The sequence below is a fragment of the Artibeus jamaicensis genome, unplaced genomic scaffold (genome assembly GCF_021234435.1).
Source record: "Artibeus jamaicensis isolate MK-2021 breed Jamaican fruit bat unplaced genomic scaffold, CSHL_Jam_final scaffold_2375, whole genome shotgun sequence".
NCBI lineage: Eukaryota > Metazoa > Chordata > Mammalia > Chiroptera > Phyllostomidae > Artibeus > Artibeus jamaicensis.
Window position 1 is genome coordinate 400,859 of NW_026522032.1, and position 15,582 is coordinate 416,440.

A 15,582-nucleotide genomic window follows, 5' to 3' on the forward strand; every position below is an offset into this window, starting at 1 on the left:
CTAAGATGAAAACTTAGATTATTGATTTTTAAATATTTTTTGCTAATACAGGCATTTAATACTATACATTTTTCTTGTTTATAATTGATTGTATTTATTTTTTAAATTCTCACCCAAGAACATGCTTACTGATGAGAGGGGAAGAGAGAGAGAGAGAGAGAGAGAGAGAGAGAGAAACATCAGTCGATTGCCTCCCATACACACCCTGACCATGAATCAAACCTGCAACCTTTTGGTTTATGGGACAATGCTCTAATCAAGTGAACCACCCGGCCAGGGCCACCTCCACCTTTCTGATGATTTCTGTGTACAAAATAAACCTGGTGTCATTAGATTTTTTTTTTTCATGCCCCATTCCTGGAAATACTGCAATACAGGGTCGATGCACAGAGTGGATGAAGCAAGATCTTATTGCATCTCCCAGCTCCAAAAATTCATTTGATATAATGTCCTTGGATAGAGGATGCATCAGATATTAAACTGATAAGAACAGATACTACACTTGATCTTAGCCAAAAGGCCAAGAAGCAATAAGTATCATTAGATTTAGCATGATTATTTACATAAATGCATCAAGAATGATAATGACCACATAGGTCTTCAAAAGTTTGCTTTGCTAGAAGTTTTCATAAGGAATTTCACATTAGACTTCTAAAAGCCTTCTGGAGCCCTGGCTAGTGTGGCTCAGTTGACTGAGCACTGGCCTGGGAACCAAAGTGTTGCTAGTTGGATTCCCAGTCAGGGCACATGCCTGGGTTTCAGATCACATCCCCAGTGGGAGGTGTGTGAAAGGCAACTACACATGGATGTTTCTCTCTCACTTTTTGTCCCTCCCTTCCCCTCTCTCTAGAAATAAATAAAGTCTTTAAAAAAACCAAATAGCTTTTTAAAAAGAGTCAACCAATGAGTGCATAAACAAGTGGAACAACAAATCAACATCTCTCTCTACCTCCCCCAACCAGCCAGAGCCAGTAGTTAAACATTTACTAACACATAGTGGACACCTCCAACTCAGTATGTTCCAAACCAAACTCTTCTCCTTCTGTGAAACATGTTCTTCCTCCTAGAGTCCTAATCCATGTGTGAACAATGTCACCACAGACTCAAGTAAGAAATTTTGCAGTTGTCCACAGCTACTTTCTCTGTAATCACTCACCATATCAATCACTGATTCTTATCAAGTCTCCCCCAGAGCTATTTTCCTGAATTAATCCTCTCTGTCACTATCTTAGCTCAAACTCTCATTGTTTTTTAAAAAAAGATATTATTTCTTTATGTTTAGAGAGAGGGGAAGGGAGGGAGATAAAACATCAATGTGTGATTGCATGCCATCAACCTGGGGCTTGGCCCACAACCTAGGCATGTGCCCTGACTGGGAATTGAAATTTTGTGGGACGACATCCAACTTACTGAGCCACACCAACCAGACCAAACTCCTATCACTTTTTTTTTTTTTGCCTGCTCAGTTGCGATAACCTCCCGAATGATCTGCCTGCCTCTAGTGCATCTGGGTACTATTGGCCAGATAGTCTTCCTAAAACACATCAATGCAACCTAGTCACTTGTGGACATGAAGACCATAGCTGACCTTCCTTTACTTATGGGAGAATGTCTGAGCTCTTTAGCAGCACCCATAAAAGTCTTCATAGCCCTGACTGGTGTAGCTCAGTTGTTTGGGCATTGTCTCACGAAGTGATAGGTTGCTGCTTCAATTCCTAGTCAGGACAGGTGCCTGAGTTGCAGTTCGGTCCCTGGTCAGGGTATGTAAGAGAGGCAACTGATCTATGTTTCTCTCCCTCTCTTTCTTCCTCCCTTTCCCTCTCTCTAAAAATAAACAAACAAACAAACAAACAAATAAATAAATCTTTTAATAAAAACTTTCTGAATCTGGCCTTCAGATTCATAGTTTGCACCTCTCCCTACCATATACCCCAGTATAAATTGCTTATTGTTCATCAGATGTGTCCTACTCTTTCAAAACTTTATGCCTTAGCCCATGTTATCTCCTCTGCCTAGAATCCTCTGCACCACTCAGAGCCTGGGAACTTTCTCCTCCTCTTTAAAGACCCAGCTCAGAGTTCATATTCTTTGTGAGCTCTCCCAAGAAAAGTTAGTTTCTTCACCTCCATACCCACAATCTGTTTGTACCTGTAATAGAGAACTAATCAAATAGTATTATAGCTGCTGGTTTTTTACAAGTCTGGCCTCCCCACTAGACTGTCATACCCGAGTGCCTACCATAGCACTTACAACATAGTGAGAGCTCAAAAGTGTTGTTTAAAGAATAGTTAGGAACATGAATGAATGGAGTTGACTCCTAGCTCTGATAACTGGACTGTTCTCTGGTTTCTTATATAAATGCATCTCTTAAGCCCTTTTTCTGGCATCCCCAGCTCCTTAGTCTTACCTTGATGGCCTGTCTAGCACGGTAGTCTTGGCAGGAATAGCACTTCACTTAGCTCTGGCCAGACCTTTTGACATCGGACATTCTGCTCTGGAAGACCGTCTGTTGCTGGCTGCCAGATACCCTGGCTGCCCACCACCTGCCTGTCTGGGCTTCCTGTGAGTGTCTGCTGCATCCTGGTTACCCAGATGCTTCCTCTACCTGTCCGTCTACAGAGCTGGCTGGGGGCCATGCTGCTGCTCTGGGATCTTCTGCTTTACACCGGTCTTCCCTCCCTGTTCCAGCTTCCCTTGCCACCAAAATCATCCCATTTCTATCATTGCCCAACTAAAAGATTAGGTAGAGAACACTGATTAAATTCATGAGCTGTAGACTCTGGCTGAATTCAAATATCACCTCTTCCGCTCACAGCCAGTTGTGTGATCTTGGGGCAAGTCACTTCTTGTCTTTGAACCACAGTTGGCTTATGGTGTCAAATGGGCCCGATAATGATACTTACATCATAAGGTCAAGATGAGGTTTAAATAAGATAATGTGCTTAACATAGTACCTGGCACATAGTAAGTACTCAAGAGCTATTTGCTATCATTATTATCTTTATGTTCCCAATATCTATGACATCTAACAGATGTGCGTTGAGATGGGAGGAGGAGAAGAAATGACAGTCACAGGTTACTGAAGTATTCCTTATCAAAGTCTACTTGATCTGCTAATTCCACTCCCACCTCAGATGCAAACACTCTATGGCCATTTGGTTCTGTAACTCAGCTGTTTCTGAAATCCCACCTTCTTCAGGAATTCTTTGCCATCGATGGCCGATAGCTTTTCCCAAAACTTTCCCAATAATCCACTCCCACTTTCCATTGCAATTACATGCATGTATCCTGACTCCTTTGCCCCAAATCGCACTGACCCCCAGATGTGTCACTGGTGTCAACACCTCTGAACTACACAGTTTACACATTAACCCACTTCCCCTCCCACGTGTATGTGCTTTCTGCATTTTTGGTGTCATTCAATCCTTGTTGCCTCTGATTGTTAGGACAAGGATTGTGTGTAAAGGAATGAGAACAGACAGAGCCCTGGCACAGAGAAATGTTTAAGAATTGTTTTGTCATGTAGATGAAGGAGAGGAGGTGGAAGTGGAATCTAGAGATTGTGTCTCCACTTAATGTTCACTCCAACAGGGGCAGAAAGCATGCCGCCTCCTTCCTGGTCATTGACTACATTCCGCTCAGAGACTGGAGGGGCAAGCCTGGACAATGCAAATGAGCTGTGGATGGGACTTAGCCAAGGGGCTTCCAAAGGGGAGCGGCGGGGCTGGCTAAGAGGGAATAGCAAAGGAAGGTGCCTACATTTCTCAGCACCTTCTTTGTTTACCCCAAGCTGCAAAGTACTCTTTTTATCCCAAAGACACAATTCCAAAGTGCAAAAGCTCCCTCCCATGAGAAGCCTACAGACTGGGTGGTCTCTGAGTCTTTAGCCTTTGGTATGACACTCAGGATTTGTCGTGCACCCACTATGGACAAACCCTATACAAGGAAGGTGTTGTTAAACCTAGGTAGAACTTCAAGCTTTCAATCACAGGCTTTGCTGTGGCATAGAAGTGGTGATGATTGCCTGAGCATGAAGGAGCAACCTAGCCTACAAATGCCCAAAGGGGACAAATTTAGCCAGCTCCTCACCAGCTTCCTACTGTAGATCTATTGGCTTCACTTGACCTTGTCCAGGAATTCATGCTGTGAGGACCTGCATGGGCACAGCGAAGCAACTGACCCTTGCCCCTGTGGAAGTCCATTCATTCACCTATTTAAAGGCACTGGGGTCTAGGACAGTTTCTAGTTCAGTCTCAGCCCCCTACTTGGTTTTGCTTCATTTTCTCTCTTCCCTCTATTAATGACTCAATGTCTGTTTCCTCTTCAGGAGTGCAGTCCCCGGCAAACTGGTCATTTATGCCTGATGCGGATGCCTGAGACCCACAGAAATGTTTGGAAACTTTCAAGCCTAATTGTGCCTGAATGGATTCCTCCCTTACTGAGGCCAGCGGTTGGAGTGGGGCAGCTTGACCTTGGCTAGGTACTCAGAGCTGCAAGGGGTTTGTAGTTGGGCTGGAAACAGAGGTAGGAGCCCGGATGGCATTTCTCGCGCTCATCCACCCCCATCATGTGAAAGGGAGAGTTCAAAGCACAGTCACAGGTTAACCTCCTTATAAGGAAATGAACCTCCTCTTTCCTGTGTGAATTTTTTGGGGGCTTCCATATGTTTAAAGTGCCTTGTAAAATCTATACCCAACGGTATTCACAAAACCCATTCCCCTAAGGGTGGGGGACAACTAGGAGCCAAGACAGAAGAGGTGGGCGGGGCGAGTCTGAGAAAGGCATGTGAGAGAAAAATTTCAGGGATGAGTCATCAAAAAGAAGCTGGAAAAGAGAGCGGAACTAGTCATCTGAGCTGGGAAGGAGACGAGCATTCATTAGAGCCAGATTGTGTCAATCACATCTGTTCCACAAATGACCTGAGAGCCTGCCGGTCTTTCCAGACGGAAAAGGGGTCTCGGTGGGCGGTCTCAAGGCTTTGAAATAGGAGAAGATATCGCAAGCATCCGTCAGAGGAATCTGAGGCAGCGCCGGCAGGTTTGTTAGAAAGATGGCGTTTGCTATCAAGGTCACATGGCCACTTTATAGCACTAACAGAAACGCTAGTGAGAATAATAGAAAGCGCTACCATAGGATCCAGATTTTCAGAAGCAGTCTCAAATCTATTTTTTTTAAACAGCAAACACACTTGTATTTGTCAGAACACCTGTCCTCAAAACATCACCAAACCAATATGTGAAGGGGTAGAGTTTCACTGGGGCTCTTTGCCAGATGTGTCTTGAGGAACAGAAGAGAGTGGGGGACCCCAGGGGTCAGGATAAAAGGCAGCACTGGCCAGGCCAGAGGCCACCTGGGAAGCTGATTGCACCAGTATCTGCCAGTGTCACCAGTTCTATGTCAGGTTAAAGTCTACCCAGCTCGGTCTAACTTCTGACGTTTCACTTGTTTTGATAGGTTGCCCTGGCCAAAAAGGACTTGGTTGGGTGCCTGCACATTGCACCAGACAAATTTACCTAAAGTTAGATTTTGGTCAATCCATGATAGGATAAGAAATGTGAATTAACCCATTAAGCACTTTGTGTGTATGTTCTTATCATTTTGTTTGCTAGCAAATGTTACTTCTTTTAAATTGTGACTCTACTATATCTAAAGTACAGGATAAAAGGGGGTTTGTTAACTTCTTAGCCGGTCCAGTTAGGGGGCCTCCATTCACGCTGGCAGGTATAGCAGGGACCAGGGGAGAGGCCGGGTATATACAGGCAGTGATCTGAGAATTGAAGCCTTCTAATCTAGCTAATTCTTCCCTTTTACCCTTCAGCCATTTTCATGCTCCCATCCACCATCCATACTCCAAACTGAGAGCAGGCACTCAGGAGAACCTGGAAAGTGGGCAAAAGGAGACGGTGGCGCACTGCAAGTGGACCTGACATGGAGGCAGTGGAAGAGGGATTCACTTTTTCATTAGCTCAGTCTTGTCCTTACTCAGCTGTCCCGATTCCAGCCATCCCCTCATCCTACCCTCTGCTATTACCTTATTGTGAGGAATCATTAGGCCGATCTGGTTTTAGTTTTACAGACCACTTTGAGTCTACTCAGGAAGAGGATTAGAGGGAAAAGGGGACACCATATCTGTTCTACCCTCCAAGGCCTCATTTCTCCCTCCCCTAGCTTTTTAAAGATTTTATTTAGTTATATTTTTAAAGAGAGGGGGAGGGAGGGAGAAAGAGAGAGAGAGTGTGTGGACAGCAGGGCCAATAAAATGGCATTGGTCAAGATAGCATACAGTATATAGAACAAACTCTCCACTTTGTCACTCATGTCAACCAAGATGGCTGTCAGTCAACCAGGATACTTTGTCTCAAGAGGGAAACTACCTACCTAAGTCAGAGCAGACACATTTGGCAAGGAGATATACCTAAGATATCTGCACACATGGCCAGAACAGCTGTGTCTACAGAGTGGGACCACCCATAGATAGGCCACTGGGGAAATTCAACACTTGCCAGCAGGGGTGTCAGACACTTAAGAGACCCAGGAGGGTGGAGCACACCACTGTCAAGGTATAACTGAGGCGGGCTCCGGACCACTGCTGAGACAGCTGAGCTCCACACCCCAGAGGGCTGCCCCACACCACGCTGATCTTCCTTGACATCAGCCGCTGGAGGCTCTGCCCTGCTGGACTGGGGACTCCATCTGCCCTGCTGCCCACTTGGCTCCTGAGATCCTTCCTTGCACAATGCTGACAACTCCCTTGCCCACTGTGCTGTGTCCCGGACCTGCACAGAGTCCTGCACAGAGTCCACTGTGCTGAGACTCTGGGACTCGGGTTCAGTACCCCCCATTGAGAGCTGTGTGTGTGTTATTTCTCTTAGACTGTTAGAGTGTGAGTAGGATATCAGTGTGTGTTGATGTTCTACTTTGAGTAAACCTGCATTCGGTAAAAGCTGAGGGAATAGCATGGTGACTGTGCATGACTCTGGTCTGTTCCTTGGTGCCGGGCCACTCAGCAGGCAGCTAGCCAGGCAGTGGTCCAGCTGACTTATAGGAAAGACTATATCACGAACAGATGCTCGTGACAGAGAGAAATATCAATGTGCAAGAGAAACATCCATCAGTTGCCTCTCATATGCCCCCAACCAGGCAGGGACTTAGCCCAACAACCCAGGCATGTGCCCTGACTGGGAATCAAACCGGTGACCTTTTGCCCATTGAACCACGCCAACCAGGGCTCCCTCCCTCCCGTAACTTTTCAGGAGGGCTGTAGAAGCCTTAGTGTAGCCTCAAGGAGCAGATTTCTTGAGGAGTTTAGGCTCAGTCACTGAAGAACAATATAGCCCCCTTAGAAAGAAATACTTTATTTAAAATTTGTTGACTTTTTACAGAACTTTTTTTTATTGTTGACCCTATTACAGATGTCCCCATTCTCCCCCCTTTGCGCACCACCCCTTTCCCTCCACCCCCTATTCCCTCTGGGTATCACCACATTGTTTTCTGTACATATGTTTTTTGCTTAATCCCTTCGGCTTCTTTCATCCAGCTCCCCAACCCCTCTCCCCTCTGACAGCTGTCAGTCTGTTCCATGTATCCGTGCCTCTGTTTCGATTTTGTTCCTCAGTTTATTTTTTGATTAGGTTCCACACAGAAGTGAGATCATACGGTATTTGTCTTGCACCAACTAGTTATTTCACTTAGCATAATGTTCTCCAGGTCCATCCATGCTGTTGCCAAAGGTAAGAATTCAGGAGGAAACTTTCAACCTGAGCTTATGGGGAACCAGACCCCTTGGCTACCCTAGAGGCTCGCAACAATTTCTCTTGGCCATCTCGGAAAGGGAGACCTCGTATATTAATTGTTACAGATATTCAAGCCATCATAAGAGAGTGTGTGTGAGCAGGCGGTGGAGGGAGGGGACATGGCCAAACAATGCTGTAGTACTTGCGGAAAATACACATTTCCGGGGGTACTCTGAGGAAAGGGATGCCCACGAGGCCTGGAGTAACACTTTCCCTTTCTCCCCCTTCTTTTCCATTATCCAGGGCTCAGAGTGTCTCTGAGTGGCTGGCTGTACCCTCCTGGCAAGAAGCTAACCCATCCCTAGATGCTGGGTGGCAGTATAGTGCCCTAAATTTAGGAAGGAGGCAGCAGCTATACTAGCATGTTATGTTCTGTCTCTGACACCAGGTGGCACCAAATTATAACTTAAGTCCAAAGAAACTGGCAGGAAATGGACCTTGAGAGCCCTTGAACTATTTTCCCCTCCCTCCCTGCTCCTCACATGGAATTGAAAAATAAGAAATCTTTCAGATACAGTGGCGGTGGTGGATAACGCCCTTCAATGAAAAAGCTTGAATCCTTAAACTAGAGCTATTCCCAGCTGAAGATTTCTAGGATTTAAATGGAGCCTTAGTCCTTGCCCTTCCCACACCAGGGGTGTCCAACCTTTTGGCGTCTCTGGGCCACACTGGAAGAAGAGTTGTCTTGGGCTACACATTAAATACATTGCGATATGTAATCACACACAAAAAAACACCCCTCACAATGTTTTAAGTAAATTTACAATTTTGTGTTGGGCTGCATTCGTAGCCATCCTGGGCCACATGCAGCCCACCAGCCACGGGTTGGACACACCTGTTTATTTCTCAGCTGCAGCAGATTAGGAAAAAGGTGATTTCCTGGGATCTTTCCAGATGTCTCCAGCCTCCAGAAGAGTTGTTTTTCTTCAAGGAGGTCAGCTGAAGAATAAGAGACCTGAGACCTCAGAAGCTCTGCTTAATTGCAGGTCCCTCCTGGAGGACTGCATTCTTTCACATGGTGTGCTGGGGATGACTATGTCTACAAAAGTCGTGGTGTGGCCGACCAGCCTCATGGCCTCTTACAGACAAACAAGATTGCTTCCAGCACCACAAGCATGCACCATGGATTCCATTCTTAGGCTCCTCCATGTGGAATGCTGCCCTCTCTTAGCCATTTCTGTCTGTCTGTCAGTTCTGTCCCCCTTGTCGAGGGGCACCTAGCACTCCATGAAGCTTTCCTTGATTTCCCCGAGTTTAAAGGGACCTTCCTCTCATCCAAATTAGAACAACTTGTGCCCTTTGTCCTATTTTCTACTTTCTATTATAGTTATTTGTGAACATATCTCCTTTGCAAAATTGTGAGCTCCCCGAGGACAAGGACCATATCTTAGTTATCTTTTTTTCTTCTAATTTGTAGCTTATTTATCTTTTTTCCTTTTTTGCACCCTGGACTGGTGAACACAGTAGGCAGTCAATAAATTGTAATGAAAATATCTTGCATTTGTATGGTGCTTACAGTTTATAAGACACATTCATATCCATTTTCCCATTTAATTCTGACAACAGCCCTGTGAGGTGGGTGTTAGCCTCCCGGTTTTACAGAAGAGCAAACAGACTTAGAGAAGTTCAGCAACTTGCCCAAGGTCATACAGCTAGAAAGAAACAGAGATGGATATGATGGCAAGTTTTCTGACCCTAAACTCAGTTCTTGTGATTTTCTATGCCGGAGCTGTTGGTTGCAAATGCCTTCGTGGAGACTGAAGCCATGGGACTCATTGTGCGAACTGGGGGAAAGGGAAGCGAAGATCTAAAGGTCAAACTTCTCTCCTTCTCTCCTGTCTTCCTTCCCTTCTGCTTCCTTGTTTCCAAAGAGGATTTCAGAATACAATCTTATTTTGTTTAAAAATGTCCTGGTGTGAGACGTCCTTGTGGATAAGAAGGGAAAATGTGGGGTGAAGACAGGACAGTAAGGTGTATTCACAGCTGGTGACTAATGGATCTTTGTCAGCCTGGAGGGAGGTCCCCCGGCCTGTCCAATCATTTAATTAACAACTTGGATCAGGACACTGATGGTGTGCTGATCAAATTTGTAAATGAGGTGAAGCTGGTTTCGGGAAGATCCCAAGAGGCCACAACGAACCAGGAAAATGAAATGGAAAATTTCGCAGTTGAGTTTGTCCAGACCAAATGCCTAAGTGCAAGGTAGGAGAGAGACATGACTTTGTAACAATCTGCGTGAAAGGTTTCAGGTGTTTGAGGTGCCTGTAAGCTCGTTATTTTTGGCACCAACTGCCTGAGAGGCTACTGCATCTGGGGCTAGGATGAAGGAGATGACAGTGGTGCTGTCTTCTCTGCTCCTTAGACCACAGTGGAGGACTGTCTTTAGTTTGACTACCACACAGACACTGGGGCATTAGCCACCTGCAGCATGCACCAGGAGTCTGAGAAGACTTGAGAATCCTTGTACTATGAACTACTGGGGCTGTTTAACCTGGAAAAGCAATCAACATGGGGATGGTGGTGGTTTGGAATCCAGTTTCCAATATATTGAAAGTTCATAATATAGAAGAGGAATTCATTTTGTTTTGCTTTGTAAGAGGGAGCCATCATGAGTGAAGGACAGGTGCTATGGGAAAACATATTTTGATTCAACTTAAGGAAGAACTTTATTTTATCATGCTTCAAGATGACCAAATATTATGAAATAGTTTGCTTTGAAAGGACAAGATTTTCCCATTACTGGAGGTGTTTAAACAGATACTAGATGACTATTAGGAAAGGTGGTTTCAGAAAGAATCAAGCATCAGATCACACGGTAGGGGAATAGGACAGCCATCAAAGCTGTTTTTGACTGTAATTTTTGGATGAAGGGTGGAGGAGTGGAGGCGAAAATAGTTGTGGCCCTCAGAGTTATTATCTCTACTTCCAGTCTCTCCTCCTCCAGCCTACCAGCACCTAGGGTCCAGAAATATTTTCCTAAACACTTCACCACAAGACTTTCCAGCATCAAAGAATTTCAGGAACCCTAGAAGGTCATCTGGTTTGGTCCTTTATCACATGCTTTCATTGCCATTGCACCATCCACACAAAGTGGTTGTCCAGTCACTGCTGGACTATCCCTGGTGATGGAGAGCTGCCTACCTTTATAGGCAGTACATTTTAATTTCAGAGAATTCTAATCATTAGAAAGTTCTGCCTACACACAGTGAAATGCTTACATTAGGATGTTGAGATCTGAAATTTTCTTCTGTGGTTTGGAAAATTTTGGCAATAAATTTTATTTTTTATTTATATTTATATTTCATTTCATTTCATTCCATTCCATTCCATTTTATTAAGACTTGCATGGTTTTATTAACCAATGTCACCCTGACAAGTTCAATTTTAAAAAAATAAATGAGAAAAGTGAAGAGGAAAATAAAAAAGATCTGTCCATTGTTGTTCAGGTTAATAAATTTTAAAAGGACTTCAAGAGGCTGGAATCATGAACTGAAACCTTTATTATCATTTTTCATTATCAAAAAGAAAGAAAAAATGCATCTTCCTTACACCAAACTAAAATCTGCTTTCCTACAACTTTCACTCATGAGATCTTGGAGCTCTTAGGCATCTATACAGAATATATCTATAGCTTCCTTTTCCTCACAAACCCAGTAATGAATTGCTAACAGTGGACAAACTCCTCCTGGGATTTGCCAGTCCCTTCACTATTCTCACCACTCTTCCTCTGGACATACTTTTGTTGACATCTCCTTTGAAGTGTGATGCCCTCAACTGAATAGAGGGCCTCAGGTGTGGCCTGGTCCGTGCAGAGTAGCACAAGATGATCACCTGCTTTATTCTGGACATTACCCTCTTATTAACACAGCCCAAGGTCACAAGACTTTCCATAGGAACCAAACCATGCTTTTGACTCATGGATCATGATGAGCTTTCACTTACTCTAAAACCCTCTAAGCCATTGCTCTCACATCCTACATTCATGTTTTTACATTGTGGAGTTCAAATAAGTGACTTTATATTTGTCCCTGTTAACTTTCTTTTTTTCACTAATGGAATTTTTATTGGAACCAACTCATATTTGTACATATTTGTTGAATATTTGTCATGTCTGAAGTTCAAGGCCATGGCCATCTTGTTCACTATTGTCTTTCTAGTTCTGGATACAGAATCGATAGTCAGTTCTGGTGAGTTCATAGTAACCCACATGTCCTGGGATTCTCCACCTTCCAGTAATAATTGCACTGCAGTTGTTGAGCTCTTCTCCTAGTTGATCCACTGGCACTGCAGTCTGTGCCTGGCTGCCCTTCCCAGGTGTTTCTGGGGGTCCCTGAGGGAAGCCTCCCTATTCATATCTGTTTTAAGGGTCTTCCTCCAGGCTCCAGCTCCTAAGTTCTCTGTGTGGGACATCTCTCTTTGTCTTAGCCCTAAACCTTTTACTGGTTGCCTAGGACCCTGGATATAAAAGCAGAAAAATGTACTATAGAAAGGTTATGTCCCTGTTAACTTTCATTTTGCTATAGTGAATCCATCATAGCAGCCTCTTGACATGTCTATAAATTCTGATTCTGTCACTTTGGCTTTCTCTCCCAGCTATGTGTAATTTTCAAATTTGATCTAGTGGCATTAAAACAGAACCCTTTTGTGTGTAAGTCATTCAATTGGCTAAGAATCTGCCCACATTTATATTTATCCACCCTGCATTTCTACATATTGTCCCAAGGGTATCATGAGAGAAGGCTTTGCTGAACTCTGGATACACTGTAGGTGTAGCATCCTTCTCATCTACCCATCCAATCACCCTTCAAAGGCAATGAGCTGAGTGGGTGCTGATTTGTTTTTCCTGAGCCCATGGAATTGAAAATAGTTGTAGTCCTTGGAGGGGCTGAGCAATCTTTCCTTCCCTTTGTAAGGGCTCACCAACCATCCTTTTAATCATTTGTCCTAGACTCTTGCCCTCAATTGGTATTACGCTTGTTGATCTATCATTTATGGAATTCATCTCTTCCCATTTGTAAAACTGGAGCCATGTTTGCCTATCTCTAAGCTGCCCTGTGTGTCTTCTTCCTACTCTACAGCAGCAGTCCCCCCCACCTTTTTGGCACCAGGGACTTGTTTTGTGGAAGACAATTTTGCCATGGACCGGGGTGGGGGTATGGTTTTGGGATGATTCAAGAGCATTACATTCAAGCCCACCTCCTGCTGTGCAGCCTGGTTCCTAACAGGCCCGGACTAGTACTTTTCCATGGCCCAGAGGTTGGGGACCCCTGATCTATGGGATTTTCACAGCCACCACCAGTTGTCCTATAGCCTGAGCTGCAAGTCCTCACACTATTCTGGGCTGTTATTGGGTCAGACCATGAGATGGAGTTACTCAGAGCAGCTAAAGCCTCTTTTGGAATAGACTGCCTTTAGGAGCCTCTCTTGGGTACTCACTCCGTCCTTTCTACTCTGGAAATCCTTCTCACAGAACAGAAGGAGAAAAAGAGGAGCTGAGAAGGGCTTTTTTTCTCTCTCTCTCTCTAAAACCTTTATTAGCAAAAAGGAAAGTCAGAGTGTCCCATGACTCATCCAATAACACCCTCACTCTTCTGCTGTTATAAAGACCTACACAACCTGCCTTTTCAATCTGATTCCCAAGCACTTAATTTGAACACTCTACTTCAGACAAGTCAGTCCTTCGCTGAGACTCAAGCATGCCTAGACCTTCTCGTGTGATTGCTCTGGCTGAGCCTTTTCTCCCAACTTGGAGTGTGCACTATGCCACCCACCCACACAGATCCCCCTGCAGCTTTTCTTGCAATTTCTCCAGCCTCTTTAACCTTGACCATACAACTGAAGTCACGTATTAAATTATGCATTTCACTCTCTTTATTATAGTTCAGATTTGTCTTCCTGATAGTAGGCACCCCAAGTGGGGAGATCTTCTATCCATCACAGTATATAAATTAGCACAGGGCCAGGCCTACTGCCTTGGCAACCATATTCCCTTTGTATGGATATTTCCACAGTGACCAACCTCTAGTCCTTTGCACACACCACACGTTTGGGCCCCAAGATAGCTGTGTCCAGCTCTCCAAAGGACTAATACAGAAACCAGATAAGTCCAGGAATGCAGGCTGGACCCAGTCTAGGCACTAATGATTTCCGCAATGTGAAATAAAATCCCAGTATATCCTCAGCCTCTCTTCAAACAAGGACCTGGGTTTTTGAGCTGGGCTCAGGGCTGGCTGTCAGCAACGGGGCTAAGAACACTCAAGCTACCCGGGCATGACACTGACTGTCAGATCGAAACCCTGCCTGTCTTGGAGGCTGCCTCTTCCACTCGGACCTTTCCAAGATGTGAAGACCAACTGGAATCTCTCACTGATGGGTCCCAAATAGGATCAGAGCTAGGTTTGCTATAGCACCTTGACTTCTTAGAGGAGAGGCAATGTCTAAATCCTTCCCAAATAGAATCTCCTAGTTTGGAGATAGACACACACATAATCACGTACATACAACCTCTCCCCAGAAGAGAGGAGTCCCCATTTGGTAATATTTGAGACGGAGCGACCAAAGGATTGTTACAAGAACAACTTTGAACTGAGATAAAAAGGTCGTGTAATCCAGCCCTCTGCTTCCAGGAAGATGAACAGCAGTGTTTTTCTTAGTAGTCTTTCATTCAAGTTGGCAACCGCCTTGGAGGACTTACGAAGTGACTTACAAAGTACCATCATCACTTATCCACATCAAAGTTTTTCCTTGTGTCTAACTTAATCTTTTCCTATCTATCATTTTCAGAAGAAATGGCAGCTCTACCCTATTTACAGGTTAGATTTTTAAAGATGATATAACACACATGTCACATAGTACGTGCTCTACAATTACTGAATGTTACCGCAACATGTCCCTCCTTTCTAAATTAACAAAAGAAACCTAGTCCTTTGGCACATTGTTTTTGGTCTTCTCCAGACCCTCTCCCACTTTTCCACCTATGCTGAAAATGTATTGACCAAGGCAGACACACTAATGCTTTAAAAGGCATAACCAATGGTAGGTAGAGTGGAAAAAGTTGAGGAAGGACCATGGGAAAGGTCATATATTTCAGGACTGCATTCCAGGTCTGTTTCTAATGCTAACTGTGACACTGGACTTTTCTGGGCTCATTTCCCCAGTTGTAGAATAAGTGTGTTGGACTAGATGACTTCTAATTCTGTAACTCAGACTCTGATTACTTCCCAGTAAGTTCACGCTATATTTTTATTATATGCTAGTATTCATATTAGTCCGGGAAAGCAAAAAGGGAAGGAAGGAGGAGAAACCATTTCTACACTATGGACTCATTCAGCTGTGAGCCACCCTGACCCTCTGCCTCCGGTTCTTTTGTTAACTATACTGTATTAAATGAATCAGTGCCCATCCCTCTTGTTCCCATGCATCACATAAGTAGACTGGTTCTTGGTTTTGATCCTTGTACCACCTTGCGTTTGTCTCCTCTGAGCATCTTCCTGTTGTGTTTGTTCATCTCCCTCATTTCGTCAGGGTCACTTTGAAGAATTCTAATCCTGGTTTCTGAGGTGTCAGCAACCCCACCCAACCGTCACACTTGATAAGCAGACTACTGGTTCAGCCCTTCAGGTCACTGAGAATAATATGAAATACCATAATGCTAACCCTGGGGAACCCCACTGAATCTGCCCCTAAGGATCTATAGGGAGCCACTGATAATAATCCTGGAGACAAATTGCTCCCAGGGCCCCAGTGACTTTTTCAGTTCCAATTCATAGAACAGGACACAAGTATCTCT

The 15,582-nt window shown here is 44.4% G+C and overlaps 1 non-coding gene across 1 annotated transcript; it reads right to left on the bottom strand.

Moving 5' to 3' along the window:
- Positions 1–341: 341 nt before the first annotated feature.
- On the bottom strand, positions 342–532 carry LOC119035401 (U2 spliceosomal RNA). The gene has a single exon (XR_005079787.2). It is a non-coding gene; the product is annotated as a U2 spliceosomal RNA (small nuclear RNA).
- Positions 533–15,582: the final 15,050 nt, after the last annotated feature.